The sequence below is a fragment of the Rhinopithecus bieti genome, unplaced genomic scaffold, assembly GCF_001698545.2.
Source record: "Rhinopithecus bieti isolate Rb0 unplaced genomic scaffold, ASM169854v2 scaffold_5626, whole genome shotgun sequence".
Lineage (NCBI taxonomy): Eukaryota > Metazoa > Chordata > Mammalia > Primates > Cercopithecidae > Rhinopithecus > Rhinopithecus bieti.
In genome coordinates, this window is record NW_016805666.1 from 1,332,303 (window position 1) to 1,349,064 (window position 16,762).

The following is a 16,762-nucleotide window of genomic DNA, read 5'->3' on the forward strand; positions in this document are numbered from 1 at the left end:
TGAATGTGGCTCTCCCTCCCCGGGCCCATGACGATGGTATGGCCTGCTCCGCCACCGTCACGTGGGCTCCTCCTCTGTGACGTCGGCGCCTTCGCTGTAGCAAAGCTCGGCCTCTGGAATTCTGAGAACTAATTTGCTATTCGGTGACATAAGAGGGGGAGTGCGCTTTGCTTTCCCTGGGTCTGGGGCTAATTCCTCCTCTCTTACCCATAAACTCAGCAGATCGAGCTAAATGCACAAAAGGGAGCGAGAGGTTTGAACCACTGGAAAAAGTATGTTATATATAGTAGGGTTAGAGAGGCAAGTAAGAGAGAGAGAGAGAGAAAAAAAAAAAAACAATAAACACCACAGCTCTTTCCAGCTAGAATATTAGGCACCACGAGAAAAATATTTGCCAAGCAGTTTTCGGTGGGTTCATTTGCTTTATTTTTATTTAGGACAGGGGTTTTGCTGTCGTTCTGGGGTTTTTTCTTTCTGGTGTGGTGGCTTGGGATTTTTGGTTGCTGTATTTTGATGGTTTATGGATTTTTGCTTCTGATTTTTTGCCTTTTGCAAGTTTGTGGTGTTACGTAAATCATAGGATCGGCATCGGTTGGATTTTTTTGTGCGTGCCTTTTCTTTTCCTATCTAATCCCTCAAGCGTTTTAAAGAAGATGTGTTATTTCAATACTAACACTGTTGAAAGAAGCTTAAATTTTTGGCCATATGTAACAATCCCAGCCCCCACTTTTTTTTTTTTTCCTTTGGTGCAATTTTCTTTTTCCCCTTGGACTTTTGCTGAAGTGTGTCTCTCCTGCACTTAAGAGAAATGTTCAAAGGATTTGTTTTGGTTTGGTTTGTTTCTTTCCAGGACAGCAAGTGGTGGGTTTAATCTGTTATTGTTGACTCTTAGGAAATTTCTTGTTGCAAGAAACGTGTGTGTGTGTGTGTGTGTAGGGGGTGTGGGGTATGTGTGTGTGTTTTCTACAGAATTCTGTGAGCCACATACCTGTTTGTGTTTTGTTTTCTCTTAAGGTCTTGATATTTTTTTTCGGGGCTCGTTTCAAGGTCGTTGTAAAAAAATCTCTTCAGTCTGTGTTTAAGAGATCAGCCGGAGGGAATTCTAAAGGCCTGCCGTGCCAGTATCACAGATACTGCCTGTATTTAGAGCAGACTGCTACAACTACAACGCACTACACGCAGCACAGTCTTCTTAGCTTTGAAGCTGAGTTGGGGGTGGGGGGGAAGAGAAGAAGGGGAAAATCTTTCCTTCTCTTTTTCTCTATTACTTTCTTTTTAAAGGCAATTGCAGTGCAGAATCATTTCATTGTGGGTCCTAGTTTGTTTGTTCAGAGCTGCTAGTTTCCTTATTTAAATGTTGGTTGGGGTTTTTTCCCCTCCTACTCATCCCTGAATAAGGGAGACTCTTGTTTCTTTTATGTCTCTCTCTTAAAAGAAGGGTGTGAGGGGAAAATAATATTTCAGATTCCTCAAGAATTAGCCCAAAATGTTTGGACCAGAAGCAGCTTTCAAAGGTCAGGCTGTTCTGAGTCTTGGCTGTAAGAGTCCTTCAAGCGACTTATTAAATTACAAATGAGTTCTTAAAGGTTCCACAAAATCTCGTCACTTGTTAATTTCTAATAAAGATATGTCCTAAAATAATCTACCTATCCCAACCCAAAATTTGGGTTTATAATGGAGGAGACATCAGAGCTGTGAAAGATTGTTGTTTGCTGGGATATTTGGAAAATCTCTTTCATTGACAGTCCCGTAAGAAGTTCCATCTATCACTGAAAATGTTGTTGGCAATGCACTCCACTACCCCACAACACACACACATTTTTAAAGGCTGTATTTTAGGTTTTAAAACCCAGAAAGGTGCAAAAAGGTTGATTATTTTCCACAAGGGCTGGAGCTTAGGAAACATGCGTTGAGTGTCTGTCCCTGTGAAATTTGAATATTTTAATACTTATTGACAGATGGATTACTGCAGCTTCTGCAGAAAAGCCTGTCTTGTGAAGGGTTTTTGAAAAATATATATAGGCCTAATCCTGTCACTGTTGTTGAAATGTACGTTTTACCCCCAAAGACACATGATATTGTCAAGTTCAGATTTATTCTGCCAGAAGGCAGACTATCTGCTTTTTCATTTGAGTCCCCTTCCTTCTCATTTTCAAAGAGATTAAAATGAATCCCACTGGATGCAAAATGACACCCCGACTTTGCGGAAGGGATTTTCCTTGTGTGTTTATATGTGTGATAATTTTTTCTTTTATGAGCAATTAGCACTTTGGGATTTCTGAGATGTATCTATATGGTTTGGAATGGGAATTGTATGGCTCTGCCCTATTATTGGTCCTTCAAAAGATTACTTTTCTGATTTTGGTCACTTTTTTTTTTTGGTCAAAACTGCCATTCAGCCTCATCCACCGCTCCCCCCAAACCTGAAACACACACAGCTTGTCCCTCCTGTGTTCCCTTTGCCACTCCACTCTTAGCCCCATGGGGGCGCTGCAGAGCAAAGGGAAATCTGCTCCCTAAGGCAGTAGTAGAACCAGTCAGAGTGGGGGCTGGGAAGGAATTCACCCTTCTCATACCTCAGCCCTCTTTAATTCTCTGCAGTGAGCCCCTAGAGGGAGAACCCACCAGGCCTGGTTTATATATAATTAACCTCATCACCAGGGACCTCAGATCTTCCCAGCACATTATTTCTGGGACCAAGTGCCGGAGTGCCACATTTTCCTACTGCTTTTTGCCAAATCAATGTGTTTACACTGAAAGAAATTGACCAGAACAGAAGACCAGTTAGAAAGAAAGAGAAAATGATTATTGAAATTGTTCTAAAGATAGACACTTACTTTTCGGTGAGTCTCTTTTACTTTCAACTGAATGCATGGTGAGGAAAATTGTGCACCCGCCTCTCAATCTCTTTTCAATTCCTAGGAAAGTAACTTTGTCAAATATTATACCAGTTGAATTTCTTCCAGAATGTCATTTCTTCTTTCGTTCTTGACCTCTCCTCAGTAACCAGTTGGCATCACTATGTGGGCCTTCCTCACTCCTGCAGTGCCGTGTTATAGGATTAAAGAAAGGGCTGACTTGAATGTATTCTGATTCTTTTAAATCATCCTTAAGAAGCTCTAAAGAGTGATTCCATGTCTGGGGTCGTATGGATAATTCCTGCAGACTTGGGGGTACTACAAATCACCTAGTCCCATGATTTAATGGTTACTGGCTGTTAATACTCAGAATAGAGGACCAGGAACCTCTTTGCCTCACGGACTGGGCATAAGAATAGGTCCCTGATCATTGTCGCTGGGTAAATATAAGCCTTATTACAAAATAAAATACCCTGGTCCTAATACTACATCTATTTAAGGAAAAGAACAGACTTCACATCCAATTGCCCCTTGCAAAACCTTCCCCACAATTCAGTCATAGCCGAAAAAGAACCTATCCTTGAAACAAACATGGTTCTGTCCTCTTTCTAAGGGGGCTCACAAGAGGAAGTTGTTTTCACCTATCAAGAACCTCTGGCACCTTGGTAGGTCTTTAAGATATCACATCACAGGACTATAGATTTTAAAGCTGGAAGGAAGTTTTCAAATCAATCACCTCCTCTAGGCTTTCTTCTTTCAGGATTACAGGCTGGGTCTTCACTAGGAGGATGTGTGACCCGAGGAACACAACACAACTGAAAATGGGTCTGCATGATTTGCTGGCCCTCTGTCATTTTAGAGGATCGGGGTAACCTGACAACTTGAGTCTGTAGGTGGGTATCTTGTTTCCTTTTAGAACTGAGGAAAGCAAGGCTGCTATGGTCTCTTTGTAAACTGTAAAACTCAGAGCTAACTCCAAGTCATAATGAGTTTTGATGGTCATTTGGGTTTATTTATGCCTCTCAGCTACACTGAAGTACGTGGCACTATTTTTGATAGATTTGGGAGATATTATCTATCAGACTTGTTAAATTTTACCTGTTCATTTTATTTCAGAACCTTCATTTAGAGCTGTTGTAAACAAGCTCCTTGTAGTATCTTTGGAGAAAGAAAGGCGTTTTAACATAGCAAGAGGAGCAGAAAGTTTTGAGACATTAAAAAATATATATAATTTCCAGCTACTACCTTCTGAAAAGGAAGTATCAGTGTTTAATTTTCATCCATATGCTGCCCACTTTTAGCCTTTATTGTTCTGAGATTTTTTTTTCTCCTTTAGAAATCTTTTAAGCCTGTCTCAGAGTTTACTCCCAAACACTAATTTTCCACACTTTTCTCACTTACTTAAAATGGAAATAAATATCAGGAGCTTAAAATAGAGAAGTGATGGGGGTTAAGGAGTGTGTAATGATTTGTTTATTGCATTCGATCGCTGTTTTGAATAGCAGAGTTTTCACTTCCTGTGAAACCTTAGCATGAAGGAAAGCAGCAGCTGGACTCTGAGAGGGATGAGGGAAGGAAAGCACTTCAGTGTTTGTAAACTCAGGGTGGCTGGTCCACCCGCTGCCGTTGCCGGGCTGCTGGCTGCTGTACTTAGCTGTCTCTACTACCTAAGGCAAGAAGTGGAAAAACTTGATTTGCGTGTTGTGCCTGCATTTTTTTTTTTTCTTCTCCACACCGCCCTCTTGTACACCTGACCATGCAGAAGCCTATCTGAAGCCAGCTCGATGGCAGGGAGTGCTGGAGAGCGGAAGAATGTGCGGAGGGAGGGAGGGCTCGGTACTTTTCCATTCACATCTCCACAGTGGCTTTTCTTGTTTATTTCAACCTCCACCGGCAGAAATCTTTCAGCTGCCTTAAATTCGAGTCATTATACTGTTACCTGAGGTCAGACGACAGACACTTTGGTGCACGTTTCCTACATGTCAGTATCTGTGTAACTTATGTACATACAGAGGCACACACACACAAATATAACTCCACAGGGGCACAGTGTAGGGAGAAGGAAAAAAAAAAAAAAAACACTGTATTTGTTGCAAACACACACACATAGACGCACACACACACAAACACACACACCCTTGGTTTCTAATTACAGCTCTGCCTGAAACTCTTTATGGGACATTGAGCAAAGCCACTTGTGAGGACTCCGTTTCCTCAGCTGTGTGAAGGAATACCCCCGATGATTTGCGGGATGGCTGCGCTTAGTTCTCTACCTTTCATTTCAATACATATTTACAGAACTGTGCAAGAGGAGTGGAAAGGAGCTGTGTGTATATGTGTACCTGGGGCTAGGGAAGGAGTTAAAATGTAAACTTCTAAGTAAAGAAGGCAGTCCCAGAATCCTCACTCTATCAATTTTTAACCAATTGTAGACCAAAGTCTGGGATTTTGCTGAGTGGTTCAGAAGCCAACTGAGGTGGAGGAAGCAGGTTCTAAGAACTTGCACCTTTGACCTCCAGCATTCATAATGAAATGTGACAGTTCCCAAGTGTCTTTTCTGCCCTATATTTCCTTTTTTATTTTCCTTCTATTTGTTTTTGGAAACCGTCCCCATCAATGATAGGAAGGAGATGACATTTGTACACTGGGTAGTATGTGGATGTAAAAAACACATCATAACATTCAAGGGAAGGAAGAGAGGGAGAGAGAGAGTAAGAGAGGGAGGGAAGGAGGGAGGAGAGAAGGAAGGAAGAGAAAAAGAAAGAAAAAACCTAGAGAGAGATTCCTGGTAAGAAACGTAGAGGTGGCTCAGCCATCACTGCATTAAAGGTAATTATTTGAAGTCAGAGGAAATAACAGATGAGGAGTTTTCCCTTACTAAAGGAAAAAAAAAAAAAAAAAGAGGAAGAAGTCTTGATATATCAGAACGTGAAACCAATGAGATACTTTCCATCAATATTTCTTACCCTTTTTTGATCTTCATTCTTTAAAAAGAAAGGTCTAAAGTTTCTCAGGCCCAATTGCCTAGACAATCTAAAGCCTTTAACAGGCTTTGGCATTCCCAAAAAATAATAAAATGACTCTGATTTATCAGCAGCGACCTCCCCACCCCCATTCCTCCACTGGTTTAGACTTTCTGGAATATTAGGCCTGTATACAAAGACTAGGGGAGCCAATTGTATTCCCCCAGCATAAGACTATTGAAAATTACAGTGTGCTAGAACTGGGAGGGTCTTTAGCCATTATCCAGTCTGATGTTCCTGATTTTATATCATTGGAAATTGAGGCCCAGACAGAATCCACTTGCTGTATATGCTATAATACTAACACAGCTGGATTCGGAACTTTCAGGCCCTAGTTCTAAATCCGGTATGCTTTTCTTATGGCATATTATGGAAAGAGGGTATGGGGTTGGCAGCCTTGCAAAAGCAATTTGTTGTGGCTGCACATTCAAAGAAGGCCTCAAATTTGGACTTCTAGGCCAGACACAATGACACAACTGTAATCCCAATACTTTGTGAGGCTGAGGTGGGAAGATCACTCGAGACCAGGGGTTCAAGACCAGCTTGGGCAACATATGAGACCCTGTCTCTAAAAAAATGGGAAAAAAACTTTGGGAGGCCGAGACGGGCGGATCACGAGGTCAGGAGATTGAGACCATCCTGGCTAACACGGTGAAACCCCGTCTCTACTAAAATACAAAAAAACTAGCCAGGCGAGGTGGCGGGCGCCTGTAGTCCCAGCTACTCGGGAGGCTGAGGCAGGAGAATGGTGTAAACCCGGGAGGCGGAGCTTGCAGTGAGCTGAGATCTGGCCACTGCACTCCAGTCTGGGCGACAGAGCAAGACTCCGCCTCAAAAAAAAAAAAAATGGGAAAAAAAAATAGCCAGGCATGATGGCACACACTTGTAGTGCTAGCCACTTGGGAGGCTAAGGCAGGAGGATTGCTTAAACCCAGGAGTTTGAGGCTGCAGTGAGCTATGATGGCACCACTCTAGCCTGGGCCACAGAGTAAGATCCTGTCTCTAAATAAATAAATAAATAAAATTAGACTTTTGATATTATCTCCACTGAGACTATACCTGTCTCTTTCAATCCTAACAGGACTGAAAAAAGATGACCATCATATGCAAGTTTTGTGTGTGGATTCCAGTGTAGGACCACAGGCTTCTATGACACCATGATTGCATGCTGTTAATAAATATATGATTGTTTTATGCATAGTGCAATTGTATTGTAGTTGTGTGTGTGCTGGTGTTAAAAATATAAGATTTAAAATATATTTGTCCTAGTAGCAGTGACAAGCAACAAGCACACCTGGTGCTCAGATCTCAGTTTTGTTTCATTTTTGTGTTTGTTTTTGTTTTTGACACAGAGTCTCACTCTGTTGCCCAACCTGGAGTGCAGTGGCACGATCGCAGCCCACTGTAACCTCCGCCTCCCAGGTTCAAGTGATTCTCCTGCCTCAGCCTCCTGAGTAGCTGGGATTACAGCCATGCGCCACCACACCCGGCTAGTTTTTATATTTTCAGTAGAGACGGGGTTTTGTCATGTTGGCCAGGCTGGTCTCAGTTTTAAAGCCATTTCTCAGCAGCTGGAACCACGTCTTCTTGGAGAAATGGTTGAGTCTAAAACTGCGGCAAGAAATACACAAATGAGAATGGAAGTTCTTGTAGCACCTTAAAGTAAGAAATTACTCAAAAACAAAACTATATTGGTGAGGGATATTTCAAAAAGACACAGGAGCCACTTGAAGAGCTCCCAGTAGCCAAAGATGAAACAATTTGAGCAACAAAATAGAATAGTATTTTGCATTATAACCCAAAGTCTAAAATAAATATTAATGAGTCCAGGGCTGGGTGCAGTGGCTCACACCTGTAATCCCGGCACTTTGGGAGGCCAAGGTGGGCAGATCACTTGATGTCAGGAGTCTGAGACCAGTCTGGCCAACATGGTGAAACCCTGTCTCTACTAAAAACACAAAAATTGGCTAGGCATGGTGTTGTGTGCCTGTAATCCCAGCTACTCGGGAGGCTGAGACAGGAGAATCCCTTGAACCCAGGAAGTGGAGGATCAGTGAGCCGAGATTGCACCACTGCACTCCACCAACCTGGGCAACAGAGTGAGGCTCTGTCTCAAAAAAAAAGAAAAAAAAAAAAAAAAAAAAGAAAAAATGTAATGAGTCCATACTAATATGAATAAAGTATTAAGTAAATTAATAAACCAGAGAGAAAAGACAAACATCCCTTAATTCCAAATGTATTTATATAGATGTGCACAGGGATTCCAAATAATTTATGGACATGTGCTGGCCTTAAGGAGAAGCATAAACCCCTACTCTTTAATTGTAGGTTGTAGATAGTAACTTCCTTCCGGGGAGTACATTCCATATGGAAAGGTAGTCAAAGGAAAAAAATAGGAGAAACCTGACAAACACTCTCTCAGCCAGGGGATCAAGACCAACATCAACAATGATAAATCATCTTGATAGTGTATACTCTTGATATGTCATGATGAAAATGATTCTTTCTCTTGGTGGTCCTGCTCTCATAATACTAGTCTGATCATAAGAAAAACATCAGACAAATTCTAGTAGAGGGGTGGCCTACAAAAAACCAGTAATCCTCAAACCCATCAAGGTCATCAGAAACAAGGAAAGTCTGAGAAATTGTCACAGACAAGGATTAGCATAAGGAGACATGACAACTTAATGTAATATCAAGTCTTAGATGGAATCATTGGCCACAAAAAGACGTAAGACATAAGATAAACCTAAACAAATCTGAATCAAGGATGAATTTTAGTTAATAATAATGTACCAATATTGTTTCACTGTTACACGTGTACCATATAATGTATTATGTTAATCATAGGGGAAACTGGGCACAGGGTTATTCTCTGCACTATCTGCTCAATTTTTTTGTTAATTGAAACATGTTCTTAAAAATTAAGTCTATTATCATGAGGAGATATCTATATGTATCATATCTGGATATCATATAGATAGATATATAGATACATATATCATATAGAGATATATACACACCTGGAGGAGATATATGTGTGTGTGTATATATATATATATATAAATATATATTCAATACCAGAAACCTCCAAAAAGTGACCCAGATCTCTCCTGAAATCTGGGAGATCCTGCTTCTCACTCATTTTCCTAGAATAGAGTCAGAGAAATGGAGCACCTCATTTATTCTTTTAGTTTACTAATTTACTCAATTTCTGTATGCCACCATCTGGATAACCATCAGGAGAACACTAGGGAGGCACCAAAGGCCAAATGTTGTTGTTTGGGTAGATGGCTCAAGCTACTTCATATTCATATTTGAATATGGGACCCCCATATTCAAAATTTCTCTGTGGAAACCCGCTAAGGAAACAGTGTTCTCAAAGATCTTGTCATCAGTTTATATGGGGCATATAGAACTTAGAGATTCATTCATGAAGTTGGGGGAGCCCCAGGAGACCCCAAGAGTGTCTGCTATTTCATTGCACAATTCCAATAGAACTGTGGATCTCGTCAGAGTTGTGAGTCTGGGTGTCTACAGAGGAGAAGCACCTATCAGACCCCTTAACCCTATGAGTTTGTCTGCATTATCTGAGTACAACCCAATACTCTAAATTCTGAAAGCATCTATCTTCACCTTTCAGCTTACCAGTTCTACAGTTGAGAAAGGTCCAGAGAGGAAAACAATTTGCAAAGACCACTTAACAAATAAGTTCACCAGTTCACCCCAAATCATTTATTTTGTTGCAGTATCCACTTGGTAAACTGAAGCCTGTTATTGTATTAATGTACATTATGACTTCGAAAATGCTTTCTAAATCGCTAACCAATTGTCAGTTATCAATGGCTTTTACTTCTAATGCTGCGCTTGAGTTTTAAGTGTCTCTTCTCTTCTTCCCTTCATGTTTTCTGACATCTATTGGCCTCTCTGCCAAGTAGTTATAAGATCTTTGAACTAACACTTATATTCACTGTGAAAGCCAACATTTAAATAACTCTTGGTGAAGTGCAGTGAGACTAGGTCCTACTGTGTTGATTAGTATGACTCTTTTTCAGATATATTGGCTACATATACCAATCATAAATATAGTCAGACCCTTTGACCCAGAGATTCCACTTCTAGGAATCTATCTTTAATGCATAATTCAACATACAGGAAAAATCAATGAATGAGTATATGCATCCTAGCGCTGTATCTAAGAACAAAAAATTTGAACAAAGAGCAAAACATTTGAACAACCTACATGTCCTATCATGACTAGGCTGGAAGAAAGAGTGTTGGGTGAAGAATGATTAAGTAAATTATAATACAACTAATTTCAAAAAAATTAGAATTGAAAAATACTTACAGTAATATGTAAAGTGGAAAGAAGTAGAATATGTATATAGAGATATATGCAGATTATATATCTATATAATATTTGTATACAGTGTATTCACAGCAATTTTTAAAAATATACTCAGTAGAAAATAGACTGGATGTAAATAATAGTATACAATTGACAAAAATATTTTCAGTAGCTCTCTTAGAGTAGCAGGATTATGAATGCTTTTCTCATCTTTACTCTTTTCTTTATCTTCCATAAATGCTTAATATCTATTACTATCTGTAGGGTCGTCCTATCCATATTCATATCGTAGACAGTATAGCTGATCTTGGATCATATTCTAATGTCAGTGCCTTGTAGTGAACCTATCGGTTATCTAGATATTTCTATCTAGCTCTCAGTCTGGTCTTGGTCCAGCTATCTCACCATGAATTATCTGTCTGTCTATCTATCTATCTATCTATCTATCTATCTATCTATCTATCTATCCCACAAACACACACTCAAGAAATAAAAAGCCCTAATTGAAGTATTTTAAATGCAAACAGTTAGTCCCCTTATTCACAGGTTTGAATATCTGACTTAAAGTTGAAACCACCTACATCTTTAGGGACCACAACAAAAGTGAAAAGTATCCACACACTCTTGGAGAAGGCCTTTCACTTTAGGAGACATTTGTCTCCATGCCAACAAAATGTCACCCTTTCTGAATACATTGACCATAATGAGATGCAGTAGGCTCTGTAGGTCTCGCACCCTTGATCATACTGTGATTATCTTGTTTGTTGGTGTTTCATGGCATTTGCAAATGTTAAAGGTTTTCCAGGTTATTATATGAGGCCACTCATGAGCTCTCCTTATAGATAGGACTTTTTGGGGGGCTATAGGTGACTTTTTAACATTTTTATAATGTTTGGTCAGTGAATGCTGAGGAAAAAATTTCAAGTGAACTATCTCAATGTTTTGTTCATCAGAGAATCACAGAGCTGATAAGAAGACCCATTCATTGTGTCTCTGGTCTTAAAGAAGGGCATGAGGGTAGGCATCAGAATCTAAAGGCTATGGTAAAAGAAAAGCATGAGCAAAGAAAAGAAAAAGAAAGAAAAGAAAGGAAAAGAAAAGAAGAGGGGAGGGGAAGAGAGGAGAGGAGAGGAGAGGAGAGGAGAGGAGAGGAGAGGGCAAAAGAATCTAAGGGCGAGGGTAAGAAGCATATGGGCTTGATAAGGCCCTTCTCCCTTCAACTGCTGATGGGATTCTCCATGCTCAGTTCATTCTCTTCACTCTCGCATTCATTCCTTCAAACAACATGCATTTCACTGACTGTTCCTTGTGAGGTAGACACTGTGCTAGATGCTAGTGAAACAAATATGAATAAAATACGGGGCCCTGACTCTACAGGGCACATAGTCTACTGATGAAACGACAGCCCAGAAAGGTTCTGAAACTTGCTTTAGGTTATGCAAAAGATAGTCCTTCAGCCAGGACTGGCCTCCAAATGTCCGGATTCTGCTCCCAGTAAATCTCTATAGCCTCTTCTCAGAGGCTGTTCCCTGACCCCAATCCCCCGTCAGGGTGAGGCATTGAGTCCTTCCCTGTGCGGGTTCAGCCACTTGGAGTGGTTCATCTAGTATTTATTGGAATGATGGATAACCCAGCCACGTCAACAAACGATTGAATGACAACCAGCACCTAATGCAGGAAGATCTGCAAAAGCCCGGGACACAACAGAACCTTAGCTTTCTCTACACCATCATCACCATGTTGTCTCAGCCTTCAGGCCAGAGCCTTACTACAAGAATGATCATTCCCCCACTGAGACTAGAGCCCTATATTGGACTACAGGCCTGTACTCCTGCTTAACTTTTGTCAGCCCTCTCATTGAAGAGCCTGGATCCTGATTTTGATAGCTTTTTGCGTTTGGTACCCATCACGTTCTACCATGAACAGACAGATCACCCAGCATTATGCTATTCCAAAGCCAACCTCAATTAATGTCCACAGTCTGGACTCCAGAAACAAACACCACCCCTAGCAGGGACTTGACCTGATGCCTACTCAACTAAGACCAAGTTCACCTCAGCCCTCTGGGCATTCCAGACCTTTGGGTGATAGAGTGACAACAGGTGATATCTCCAGGTGCCAGCTCTGCACCCAGCCCAATTTCCACAGCATCCTAGTTTCAATGGCCCATCCTGCCTCAGGGTTGGGTCTGTCTGCCAGAAGTTGTAACCACTTATTTTCTGTGGCCAGGCGAGGGCAAGACGACATAATGGCACATGCATAGTGCCACCAGACAAGATTTTAGCAATGTTACAATTAGCTGAAGTCCAGCAGCTTTCAATGTCTAAACATCAAGTTGTTCAGACCAACCTTGCCCTTTGGGGACACTGGCACTAAAATGCCAGCAAATTGCTCAGTAGAAATGGGACAGAAAAAATATTAGTAATGATGCTAATGAAGGCCACAATTTGGGAAGGCATATGAAGAAGACTTGATGATTTGGTGATGAATCAATCAATCAAGCCCTTCAGGTCCTCTGGCTTCTTTCCAGTCTTATCTCCTACCACCACAATTTTCTACACCAGATTCCTCAGCATTTTCCAAGGATCCATGCACTTTCCTCCCTCCACACCCAAGCCTTGCTCTCTGCCTTTCTTTGCGAAGCTATAAGCTCCTCAGGGACAGAGGTACTTTGTTTTCGTTTTCATAGAATTGTGTTCAGTACATGGTGCTCACTTAGAAAATGTTGATGCAATTAAAGTAGGTAAAACTGAAATAGAATTCAATGTGGGATCTGAAAATCTGGGTTTCAGTTTAATCTTCACAACTGACTAACTCCTGTGGATCTCAGTTTCTTGTTCTCTAAAATGGCAATTTCTGTAAAGGGAGTACATTGTAGGATTTTCATGGGAATCAAGCACAAGGGAGGAGAAAGTACTTTGAAAGTCATAATGCACAGTTCTAAGTGACTGATGAATGGACTAATGAGTGAACGATTGTAGTTAAGTGAAGCCATCAGGTTATTAAGTAACAGATTCTGAGGCTTGGATTGCATAGGCAGAACAATGTATTTAAACTGTCCTGTCTTGACTTTGTAACCATCCTCAAATACAATTATTTCACTTCCCAAATCTTTTAACCCTTTAAGTATAGGAAGGCATATATTGCTACTAAGGATTCATACTGATCCAAAGAGAATTAAAAAAAAAACCACCAGAAAGCCTTCTTGTTCTTGAAATGCAGAATTGGAAATGAACCATTTCCCAGTAGTGGGAACTGAAATCCAGTATTAGATCCTCCTTTTTGGTACCTTCTTCCTCTTTCTTCCCCCTCTTTTTACCTTAGTTCCTCCCCATCCCTCTCCTGTACCCAAATGGAAAAAAATCAGTTGTTATGAGCTAACTTCAGTCTTAGATAAAGGTATAAGCAAAAGTCAAATTTATTAGGGCTGTTTTCTAAGATCCACAAGGTGGTTATTTATAAATTGTTTAAGCAATTGAGTTGATGAGTGAGCTATCAAAACAAAGAGTTAGGTAATTTCTTATCAGAAGCCTAAATGACAGGAAATGCCCTGGTCCTGCTAAGAGAATTCCTAAATCAATCCTTCCAACCTCTGCAACAAATGCAGAGTGGATCCCATAAATGTCAAGGTGAATATAAGAAGGGATTAGGAGCAAGCTGGTTTTGATAGGAATGAAATAAAATATGAGCACCAGCTGGACAATGGTGGCTCATGCCTGTAGTTCTAGTGACTCAGGAGACTGAGATGGGAAGCCTCTTGAGACCTGAAGTTCAAGGCTGCCATGAGCTATGATCATGCCACTGCACTTCAGCCTGAATGACAGAATGAAACCCTGTCTTCAAACAATGACAGGAAACCCAGAATGATGAGTATAGGGACTGAAGAGAAGTAGTAAGGACTTTTCATTCCAGTAACTGAATCAGGCAACCAACAGGCAGATGAAGCAACAGACATTTATTAGTGTTTTAAGAAAAAAAAAAATAAGAAAAACTACTCAAAAACCCATTTCCTACTTCGTGTAGTCTATAACAGTAGGTAACTAAGTGGAATAAGAAGTCCAGTAGACTTGGCTGGGCGCGGTGGCTCAAGCCTGTAATCCCAGCACTTTGGGAGGCCGAGACGGGCGGATCACAAGGTCAGGAGATCGAGACCATCCTGGCTAACACGGTGAAACCCCATCTCTACTAAAATGCAAAAAACTAGCCGGGCGAGGTGGCGGGCGCCTGTAGTCCCAGCTACTTGGGAGGCTGAGGCAGGAGAATGGCGTGAACCTGGGAGGCGGAGCTTGCAGTGAGCAGAGATCCAGCCACTGCAGCGATAGAGCAAGACTCCCTCTCAAAAAAAAAAAAAAAAAAAAAAGAAGTCCAGTAGACTCAACAGGAATAGGTGCATGACAGCTTCCAAAGAGACCAGGCATGGCGGGTGGCAGTAGCACAGGAAAACTCCTGGAATCAGGAACCGTCTGCTCATACTTGCCAGTTTTGCCAGCACCAAGGCCATGCTTATTTATTTTTGGATTCCTAGAGGTAGGAGGGAGAGAATGCTGATGTATATGGCATAAAAATTGCAATCTTAAAGATTAAAATAAATTAATGAAAAAATATTTAAATAAACATAAAAATTCCGAAGTGGATGAGCTGGGACAAAATCAGGAATCCTGGGCAACGTTCATGCTGAGCGAGGCTAGGTACCTCCCCAACATGGTTTCTTTCTTTCTTTCTTTCTTCCTTCCTTCCTTCCTTCCTTCCTTCCTTCCTTCCTTCCTTCCTTTCTTTCTTTCTTTCTTTTTTCTTTCTTTCTTTCTTTCTTTTCTTCCTTTCTTTTTTTTTTCCTTTTTCCACCCATTCTGTTCCCAATACCTCTCACCCAAACATACCTGTGGAAGCCACATTCCTTCACAAAGCTAAATATAGCTGAGGGGAGCAAAGCACAAGGGACATCATACCAAACTTCCCTACTCAACCCTGAAAACTGGGAAGGTTCAGTAAGAGAATGGAGGACTGCTACAAGATACTAGAAGCTAAGAACTGAAAAAGTTAGAGAAATGGGACATAGTCAACAATATATCCTCATTCATCGCCCACCTGGTTGCACTTTTTCAGCACGGAATAAACATATATTCATATCATTAGATCTTACTAATATGCAGGCAAAAAGGATATAAACTTAACCACCGATCATGAATTGAGCACCTACTCTATGCTAAGCACTGGGCTAGACTTTGCAGATGCAAAGAACAATGGAGACCCATTCCTAGGGGAGCTCAGATTCTAGTTGAGTAGACAAGCATTGCATACGCAAATCCACAGTTGAGTATTTTATTATGAAGTATGGTAACTGAGATACAGGAAATTGGGTGCTATAAGATGGGGGAAGGGCTGGGCATAGTGTCTCACACCCAAAATTCCAGCACTTTGGGAGGTTGAGGCAGGCGGATCACCTGAGGTCAGGAGATTGAGACCATCCTGGCCAACATGGTGAAAGCTCATCTCTACTAAAAATACAAAAATTAGTTGGGTCTGGTGGTGCACACCTGAAATCTCGGCTACTCGGGAGGCTGAGGCAGGAGCATTGCTTGAACCCGGGAGGCGGAGGTTGCAGTGAGCCGGGATCACGCCACTGCACTCCGGCCTGGGTGATAGAGCGAGATTCTGTCTCAAAAAACAAAACAAAACAAAAGACAGGGGAAGGAGATAATTTACCTACATGTACAGACCTCTCTAGTAAACTTTAAACTGGGATTTGAAAAAGGAAGATGGGTTAGTCAGGCCAAGAGTGAGGGGAAAGTGTACCAGGCAGAGGAAATAGAGACCAGACAACACTAAAGTGGGTAAAACTGTGACATGTTCAGAGACCTGAAAGAGGCCAGCATGGTGAAAGATGAAGTTATAGGGAGAATCAGGATCATTTAGGCCTTCATAGACCATGGGCAGGAGTTTATAGTTTAAGTGCATCAAGAAGTCATTTAAGGGTTTTATACAGGGTGGTGACATGATTGACATGATCTGTTCTACATTTTAAGAAAAGGATCAGTCTGGGTGAGGTGACTCACGCCTGTAATCCCAGCACTTTGGGAGGCTGTGGCAGGCAGATCACCTGAGGTCAGGAGTTTGAGACCAGCCTGACCAACATGGAGAAACTCCTGTCTCTACTAAAAATACAAACTGGGCATGGTGGTGCATGCCTGTAATCCCAGGTACTTGGGAGGCTGAGGCAGGAGAATTGCTTGAACCTGGGAGGCAGAGGTTGTGGTAAGCTGAGATCACACCATTGCACTCCAGCCTAGGCAACAAGAGCGAAACTCCCTCTCGAAAGAAAGAAAGAAAGAAAGAAAGAAAGAAAGAAAGAAAGAAAGAAAGAAAGAAGAAAGAAAGAAAGAAAGAAAGAAAGAAAGAAAGAAAGAAAGAAAAAGAAAGAAAAGAAAACCATCCCAGCTATTGTGTAGAAGATGAATTAGAAATGGACAAAAGGCAATTTTCTTTCTTTCTTTTTTTCTTTCTCTCTTTCTTTCTTTCTTTCTTTCTTTCTTTCT

General features: G+C 41.1%; 1 long non-coding RNA gene across 1 annotated transcript; it reads left to right on the forward strand.

The window, feature by feature from the left end:
* Positions 1-56: 56 nt before the first annotated feature.
* LOC108530470 (uncharacterized) lies at positions 57-7,069 on the forward strand. The gene is made up of 4 exons (XR_001885840.1): positions 57-408; positions 3,472-3,523; positions 3,604-3,751; positions 6,963-7,069. It is a non-coding gene; the product is annotated as an uncharacterized LOC108530470 (long non-coding RNA).
* The last annotated feature ends 9,693 nt before the right edge of the window (positions 7,070-16,762 follow it).